The sequence below is a fragment of the Triturus cristatus genome, chromosome 4_1 (genome assembly GCF_964204655.1).
Source record: "Triturus cristatus chromosome 4_1, aTriCri1.1, whole genome shotgun sequence".
Classification (NCBI taxonomy): Eukaryota; Metazoa; Chordata; class Amphibia; order Caudata; family Salamandridae; genus Triturus; species Triturus cristatus.
This window is the reverse complement of record NC_140585.1, coordinates 135,140,704-135,150,703: the sequence shown is the minus strand read 5'-3', so window position 1 is coordinate 135,150,703 and position 10,000 is coordinate 135,140,704.

Here is a 10,000-nt window from a genome sequence, read left to right as displayed (position 1 = left end):
GCCCATTCATGGCGGATCTGACAGAGGACATGTTGACGGTGGACGCACATGTGTTTGCGTCATCAAAACTGGAACTGGAGGGAACATACATGTACTTGTGACATGCACATAGAACCGTTGGGGTCCAAGATAGGGGACATAACTGACCAGGAAAATCCACATTTCCACATTCCCTCCTTGTCCCCTACTTGCCCTTCAAGAGATATCAATCTTCATCAATCCATTGATCTGTTCATATAGCATCATTTGTTCTTCTTTCTTCTTCCGTGATCTTGAATGAAATCTTGGTGGTGGAATACACGATGTGGCACACAGACCACAGATCGCTGGTCCACATTGTAGACATAGACAGCAACTGAATAGTATGAGAAGGCCAATACCTAGGAAGGATAAAACTCTCCATCCCCAGGCTGATATCACACTCCAAAACCAACTGGACCAAGTCCAAGTGCCTGGGTTCTGGTGTATCTGGTTTACAATCTTATGAAGGTGAGTTATGGCTTTATATACAGATGGCGAATTTTCTGGTATGAAAAATGCAACAGCTTGATTTGATGACCCTACAAGCTCCGCCCCTATCGGCCAGGATAACGTCAAGGACAAGACTATTTTGAAGCACAACAATCCGCATAGCAGACTGCTCTTCTGTTAAATTGCCTAAGGCGGAAATAGTTTCGTTCACTACTGCTTCAAGGGTTCTGGTTAATCTACGTATCAGCTTACTATTGGTAACTGTACCTATATAGGGAAAGAAACCTTTATTGAAATCTGTGTATTTTTCCCATGCTGTTTCAGTGTAATCGACAATTGGGAGATCTCTCTTCTGTCTATTGTGTACTAAATGAGTATTTCTATGAGAATCAGGAGGAGCTAGGAAAACAGGTGGTAGGAGGAATGCTATGTAACAGGTACCATCCCAATCTAGAGGTAGGCGTATATATGCGGTCTGGCCACATATAAAGTAGGAATGACGAGACGCTCTAAATGTAGACTTGCCTTGATCACTGAATTTTATTACAGTGGTGCATTTACTATGGCCCATGTGTATGGAGCCATTCTTTCTTATACATAATTCCCCTTTTACTGGGAATACGGACATGGCGGGCAATATTGGTGTAGCTTCAGATTCAACGTTCAGGATCATGAGGTTAAGTGTAAAATTACCTAATCCATATACTTCATTTCTTAGATCAGTTCCTGTTCTTTTTGGAAAGTCCCTCCTTGTTAGGGTAGCAGACTTTAAGCAAAACTAAGTTCAGGTTTCCCCATACCCAGTTGTCTTGATAAACTGCGGAATTCGAATCTAGGGAATTAATCAAACTAAACCATGCTCCACAGGAGCCATTGTGTGTGAACGGATAGAGAATAAAGGGGCAAAACTCCCTTATAGTTCTGATAGGGGGGAAGTCGGCCACAGACCCAGCAGTCTGTAGCATTGCTAGTCTGATATGAATGGTGCAGCATCTGAATAAAGGTATTGTTGCGTAAGGCAAGTCGATATGATAGCTCATAGGATGGCAGATCACTAAATGTGTGCTTTATGGTATCATTAGTGGAGGAGTGTAAAAGTGAGGCAATAGGAGGAAAAATAGCATGTAGTATTAAGCTGATACATATTATCGTGATGTACATAAGAGATTGAAAAATTACAGTCACTATACATCTATTTGCTTCTTATCTAGCTCTCTTATTTTTGCTTTATGTTATTGTCCAAGATCTTATGCGAGCCAGAATACATGTTCAACCGCTTCACCACCTAGTGGACTTAATTGATCAAACGGGTTCTGACTTCTTGGATCACAATTTAGCTTTGTGGAAACTTCTGGGCATTCTCCTCTAGAAAATGTTGTTCAAAATCCAAAATCCAAGTTCAAAGTTTTTTTTCCTTTGTAAAAGAGTGGTGAAGGTGCAATCATCCTTTCCGCCTTTTGACTTTAACGGCCGTCCCCGTGGTCCAGAGCACTGACTTTGGCGCCTTCCATCCAGGAGCGATGGAGTATTCTTTGACCTGGGTGTTGTCAGGGAAGGCGGCAGCAACCTGCGAACAACAAGAGAGTAGTGCAGACATCAAGGAAGCCAGGTAATCTGTCAGCATGTTACTGTCAACATAAGTAATCTTTTAGGCATTGTAGTGCCCACATATTTTGGTGGTCTACCAAAGACCACTTCATAGGGAGATAAGCCTGTTCTAGAATGAGCTACCATTCGCATGTAAAAGAGGGCAACCGGCAGGGCTACCATCCAGTCTATACCTTTGTCTGCGCAAAATTTTAATGTCTGATTATGTCTTTCTACAAGGCCTGCTGCTTCAGGATGTCGCACACAATGGAATTTCCAGGTATACCCTAACAGAAGGGACACCTGCTTCATTAGTACCAGGACATATTTGTAACCTCTACATCTGTTTATTTGGATATAATCCATTTGGAGCACTTCAAAAGGGTGGTCAGGTGGATGGAATCCACCTTGTTCCATCGGAATGCCTTTACCTGGATTGAATTGGCAACAGATCATACATGTTCTGACCTTTTGTTTCGCTGCTGCACGCAGGTGCTTGTTGAACCATATATTCTGTAAGCTATCTATCATTGCTTTCTCTCCTAAGTGTGCAGGACTATGTGCGGTATTTATAATCACTTGTACCATGGTATCAGGAAGAAACCATGTGGATTTGCCCTTATTCATCCAACCCTGATCAGTCAGTACCCCTCCTTGTTCCGACCATTTCTTTAATTCGTCCATAGTAGCATGTGTCTGTATGTCTTGTACATCCTTGGAAGGATCCCTAACTGTCATGGCTTTGGACACTTATTGAACCTGTAACTTTGTCATGTCTAGTGGGGTCTGAGCTGTCTGTTTAGCAGTTCGGTCTGCCAGATCATTGCCTTGGGAAATGGGATCTGTGGCTCTAGTATGTGCTTTACATTTTAGGATAGCTATGGCTGTTAGTAAATGTATCGCTTCCAGAAGGGCTTGAATATGGGGGCCATGCTGTATCTTGGCCCCATGAGAGGTCAAGAAACCTCTTTCTCTCCACAAAATCGATGTAAATGTTTACTCTCAGGTGCTTAGCTCTTATGCACGCTTGTGTCAGGGCGATGAGCTCTGCTGCTTGTGCTGACAATATGTCTATTCTTTTAGTCTCTATTATTACAGTATCAGCAGTCACTGCATATGCTGCCACTAATTCTCCCGCCCCTGTCCTCATGCATGAGCCGTCAACATATAGTGTTAGGTCGGGGTCTGGGAGTGCAACATCTGTCAAGTCTTGTCTTGGTTTAGTCACGGTATGTATTACTTCAACACAGTTGTGTGGTGAAACGCTTTCTGTACTGGAGGGCAAAAGGGTAGCAGGATTCAGTATGTTGCATCGTCTGATCTCTATGTGTGGTTGAAATAACGTTTGCTCATAGCGTGTCAGTCTAGCTACAGTCAGGTGTTGTGTTTGTGTCCGGTTCAAGAGAACCTCTACTGCGTGTGGTACTTGTACTGTCAGAGGGTGGCCCAGCACTATCAAGTCACTTTGTCTTATGGCTAAGGCCGTTGCTGCAACTGATTTTAGGCACGCAGGCAAAGCCTGTGCTACTGGGTCTAATGTACTAGAAAAATAAGCACAGGGCTCGTGTTTTCCTGCATGATCTTGTGTTAGGACAGATAGTGCTGTTCCATCCCGCTCTGTCACAAAAAGCATAAACGATTTGTTGTAATCAGGGTTTGCTAAAACTGGTGCTTGGCATTAAGCTCTCTTTAATTCTTCAAATGCCACAGTGTGTTCTTGAGGACTTTAGTCTTTTTGTGTCTTGGGCTGTGAAAAACCAGAAATCAATTGAATACGTTCCGGTGCCCACAACTAATTCCCCTGAAAGATCACAATAAAACATGAGAAAAAGGGGAAAGCACCATACCTATTTCCTCGGCTTAATTTCTAAGGGGGCTAATTTCTAAGGGGCTTAATTTCTTAAGGGGCTAGCGGGAAGCGAACCTCCTCAGGGGCCAGCAGAAAGCCAATATTCTCCTCCTTCCCCCCCTTTTTGACAGGAGGAAATCTGAAACAGATTTCACTGCTGTCAAACACTATCAAACCCTGTGTCTTGTCAACACTATTAATCCCTGTGTGTAGCTACTGGGCGTAAGCAAAATTATAGGAGATACACAGCGTATGTGAAACGGCGAGAAATCCTTCAAATTAATGTACAAACCTCATTGTGTTAGCTCATAAGCTGGCCAAATGACATCTCATATGCAAATGTCCCTATTACATGAACCTACACCAACCTGAAGTCAATATTAATGCTAGGAGGCCCTAATAGGAATGCTAAATTACCTAAATATTCGGAAAACCAAGTTTAAGAACAGTTGTTAATGTTGATAATTAATAATTTATCTGCTAAAGAAATCAGTCATTGTGCAATAATTTCCACCTATACAATAAATAGCCTAATTCAAAAACAAGTCAACTTTTGGGGCCACCACTCACAAGAATGAGCTTACTAAAGCAAACTTTAAAAAGGAAATTCTGTCAGATATTTTCTCATTACCCTAAATACCGGGCCTCATTTGTCACTCTGTGGTGGCAGTCCTTATTTAAAACAGGCCTTCAAGAGTTAAGATGCAAGTGCACAGATCATAATTGTTCCTTAATGTCCAATCTGGAAACATATGACCGAGGCTGCCTGTCTATAAGAGAGAGGCAGTCATGTGATACATATTTTAGTCTTGCATAACTTTTCCTTCTTTTATTCATCTCCAATACCAATTAGACATACACTGATAACGTGTTGTCTGCTATTTTGACAGCATGATAAAGGTAATATCACGTCTGTGAAATTTAGTAATTTAGTAACGCTAAACAGACTGGTCAATACAACACAAAAACAAAACATATATAAAATACATATGCCAAGCCATCAGTATACCAGGCACAGAAAGCATAGACAATTACACTAACATATATAAATGAGCAGCGATGCGCAATTACAGTACCTACAGCTCAGATGCGAACATTCTGGCCTGCTTAATTTGTCAGGCTTATAATCAATAACTTATTTACCTGCCCTATACAACCCCAACTGGCAGTGGGTCATCCCAATGATGACCGCGTCAAGTCTGACACACAGGATCAGCAACAATAATCAAAAAATGACGAACACACGAACCTGTCTCTTTTTTTTTTTTTTTTTTTTTTTTTTTTTTTTTTTATAAAAATGTGCTATGCTTCTTTGTACACAATGTACCCTCATGTCCTAGTCGAAGATGCATCTCACATCTTTCCTCACAGACCCGTAACCACTGGATCATTTATCCAATGCAACTGGTGGCAGCTTGTGGCCACAATTCAAAAATGTCTGAATTTGAAAATCGTTTTTATATAGGCACATAGCCCTTAAAATTCCAAACAAGAGCAACATTTTACTTTCTGGCCAGAAGCAATATAACAATTGCTAAAAAATAAAACAAATCTTCTCCATAGACATTTCCTCGGGGCACTTGTTCTGCACAGAATAGAACAAGGGAATCTTTCTCGACTTACATTTCTCAGCTGCCCTGTCTTATCAGAGAAGTTAAAAATAGCCCCTCAGCGCGGCCTGAGCCTGGGCTGCCAGCCATCTTTTTTTTGTTTTTCCTACTCCTGGCCCCAAGGCTCTCCAGCTGCAGGCATTACACAGATGCGATGTCAGAGAAGCCTTCTAAGCAGTGCCCTGTTCTGCTCCTCTCATCGGCCCCCACCTACACTGGCTACAAGGTCAGAATCTGTCTCCGATTTCTGTATCACATTCTGCTCTACACAGCCCCCACCTTCTCCTCACTCTGAAGCTGTCAAAGACAAAAAGACTACTCAATTCCATAAAAACTGCAATAATTCGCCGAATTGAAAAATTATTTTTATATACAATTTGCTCTCAGGGGGTCATAATCTTACCGACTTGACCCAGCACATTGGCTCACTGGACCACCAAGAACACAAACCTGTATTCATGAACAATTTGCAAATTCAAAATACCCACAATTCTTTTTTCAAGCTAAACTTTTCATTAATTATCTTTCCGTTAACACTTTGTACATTAGGGGTGTCATCAAATCACAGGAGTTGCTCCTTCTCTAGCTGCACCCCTCTCAATTTCCTATTGACAACGTAGTCAAATGTTGGACCATGTAAACACCAGCTATGCGCTGTTCATGTGGTGGGTGGCTCAAGAACAGTTGGGCTACTATGTAATTAATATATGTATTATAACTGGTCTTTCTGCTGGGGCCACTCTTGCTAGGTCCTCTGAAAGGACGGGATAAATACCAGCAACGTCAGTATTTCTTTTTCTGTCAGCCTACGCTCATTTTACCAGCTCTAATTCCTCCTGTAACATCTCATCCTTGGCTTTTCCAGACACCAGTCCACTTCTCTCTGCTTCGTGAAACACTTACTCTGTCCTTCTATGTCACTCCTTGCGCCAAAAACTCAATGGCATCCTTTCATGCTGGTCTACATTTCCTCTTACATAAGAGTGTTTCGTTGTCTGTCTACTTGTTCTGCTTTTACTCAGATACCTTCCTCAACTAATACGCTTTCTCGGGCTTTGTCTGAATCCTCCCTACTTTTTCTCTATTTTTCTGAGCGCTTACTCTGTGCGTCTATGCTATTCTTTACGCCATAATTCAACAGCGTCTGTCTGTGACTGTCTAGCTTTCCTCTTCCACAACTCTTCTTCGACTTTCATGATACATTCGGCATCCCAGGTCCCAGCTACGGGCCATCTCTGACTTTCTGGTAACTCTTTGGTGTAGTCCACCCATAGATCAACGAATAATATGGCGTCTAAGCCATGCTTGTGATACATAAAGTGCCCTGGAGTGTCCCTAGGAGGAATAGGAACTGCTTCTTCAAGCACCCCTTTTCTAGTAGTAATCTGTCTGAACTTCGAAAAGAGCGGCATATTGACAACTGATCTGACACCTGGTCTTGAACACACTTAATACAAAAAGCACAATAATGAACAATCATTCATACCACAATATGCAGGACATTTTAACACATTAAACATTGAACATAAAACATTTTAACCTTTAAAAATGACCAACAATGATGACAGTCTGCATAACTAATCACCAAGCAGAATTCTTGACAATAACTAGATACTTCGGAATACTTGATATACTGCTAAACAGTACATATACACTGCTAAACAGTGCAGACCGGATTTGTGTACCCAAATCCGTCTTGACCGGCACAACCCATGTGCGCGTCAACACGCCTCCCCGGCGATGGTACTCACCGGGTAGCTCCTTGAAACGGAAGGCCTCGGAGAATGGACTGGACTCGACGACTGCGGACATCGGACCCTCTGGACATCGGGACTTCGAAAACCTGGTGGGCCTCTGTATACCTCGGACACAGCTCTCTCGCAGGTGGGCTCTGGGTAGACAATCTGCGTTCCTCACCGCCTCGTATGGATGCCTGGTCGCAGTCTGTCCCCTTCATTGGCCTGAGGGAGTTGGCGGGAAAACCCGCGACGTGCGCGCTTGAAGTCCATCACGGCCATGGAAGGGGGCAAAACTGGACCTTCATCTCCGGCGTGTGGGGAAAGAGATTAAACTGTTCGGGCGCCATTCTGTGGTAAATAAAATATCACGCTGTCATAATTTTTCAGATATCAATAAGATCATGCATAAAGCAAGAGGCTGAGTCTGTGGTATCAGATTCATAAAGGGCTTTATTCCAATAACTCGAGTCAAAGGGAGAATATTTCCATCACCAAAAAAGGATCTGGACGGGGCTGAAAAGTATTCTCAATATTCTCAAAACATTATTCACAGAGTACAGTATATATACATTTCTCAATTGTACGTAAGCAAGAGAGCAAGAGAGAATGAGATAAGAGCATGTGGGCGTGTAAGTAGGCGTGAAGGTGGGCGTCCATGTGGGCGTCCACTTGATGATAATGGGTAAATTGTCATGTGTGGGTGGATACCTGGAGATGATTTCGCAATGTCAGCAGAAATACTTGGCAGAGATGCGCGCGCAGCAGCATGACGTGTGATAGACGTGCAACTAGAGGGAGAAAGGGACTTGACATTTAGCTCTACATGTGGAGACAAAAGTCTGGGGTTATGTCAACCTAATCCCAAATCATATCTAATATCCTATGTTTAAAGAACTGTGTTATCCACAAGGGAAGGGCTCTCGGACAAAATCTATTCTATACTGACTGTGCGTGCATGTACAAGCGTCTAAGTGTCTACACTAAATGCGAGGGGGTAGGAATATTCCATGGTAACGGGGCTATGAATTACTTGCATGAAGACAGAGAAGCCGGGCCTTTTGCTTGGTAACTGGAAGAATGTTTACTTAAACTACTAGGCAGGAATGCATCGGCTGAGGGGGAAGCAGATAATTCGAAGGTGAAATACAGTTTCTTGGCAGGCAGGCAAAACTGGCCGAGGCAGGCACCGTTAGCCGCACAGGGAGTAGGACAAAGTTCATGGATACAGATGCGAGCTCAAGCTGAAGCTGTCAGAGGCAGAGAGCAGGGAAAGGCTTGAGGACAGAATCGGGCCTACTCGCCTGAACTGTAAAAATGGAGTAACTGAGCCATATAAAGTCGGTGGCTTTTCATACTTAGGAAGCGAATATCCAGCCCATTCATGGCGGATCTGACAGAGGACATGTTGACGGTGGACGCACATGTGTTTGCGTCATCAAAACTGGAACTGGAGGGAACATACATGTACTTGTGACATGCACATAGAACCGTTGGGGTCCAAGATAGGGGACATAACTGACCAGGAAAATCCACATTTCCACAGAGTGTGAAAAATTAGCATATGCAGGAAGGAGCAATTTGTCCTACTTTCAAAACAGTTTCACTCCACGTCTGGAAACTTCCAGAGCTATGTAGAGAATACAAATGAGCTTTAAACTCATGAGGAAAGAGGTTTGTATGGAAAAAGGAAAACAAAAGCATATCGTACTCATAAGATTCTCAATATATAGATTCCAAAAAAGTGCTTCCAGCGAAAAGAGCTGAAAGAACACTATGGGATGTAAACCTGAATACCTTTCAATAATATGTTCTCCATCCATGCATACCACCTACATGATAAAAATCATCTCAGTTGGACGGATGACCGCGTGGCCTAATGGATAAGGCGTCTGACTTCAGATCAGGAGATTGAGGGTTCGAGTCCCTTCGTGGTCGTTTTTGGCCAATGGTCACACAATCTGCTTTACATTCAGAGTGGAAAAAGTCTTTTTCAATACTCTTGTAGTCCTCACTTGCTCATTACTAATCATTAATAAAGTGGAATACATACTGTAAACTCATTCAGGTTGCATCTTCAGTCTAACTACTTGTGCATTTTAGTGGCATTAAAAAGTGCTTCTATGCCGACGCACTGAATATGTAATAGGTTTGCAGAATTTTGACGTGACAGAATGGGTTTTTAGCTTAAGTGTGTGTAGAAGAACTGCAAGGTGTGTGCCTATGTGTGCATAGAGTGCTACATGTGTAAAATCTGTATGATTTGGGCAGTTAAAGTGCTGATTTTGCCTCCGAGTAAGAAAAGTACTACACAAAATGTATAAAGGATCGGCACATTGGCTGCCTTTGCTGATGCCCCCGTTGCCTAATTTGTAGTGCAATGGTTAAGTTGCAGAGTGTGGTTGAACTTGGTTAGGAGACTTAGTGCCTCTTTCCGTGTCCTACTGATGATAAGGATGGCTTGATACCATTTTCTAAGCCCAGTATATTGAGAAAAGAAGTAAGTGAAGAAGAAGTGTGGAGTCGAAAGTGGTTCTCCAATTTCTCTCCACTTGCTAAAATTGCAAAGTCTCCATTATAGCATAGAAGAGAGCGTTAAAGTCGGGGATGGAAGAGGATGAAAATGGGAAGTTTACTTATAGAGAGAAGTGAGAAATGCCCTGTGTGCACACACCGGTGTCTGACCATAGAATACATTTAAATAATGCCTCTAGAAAAGAGCTATGCATGTGTGCCTCATTGGCCTA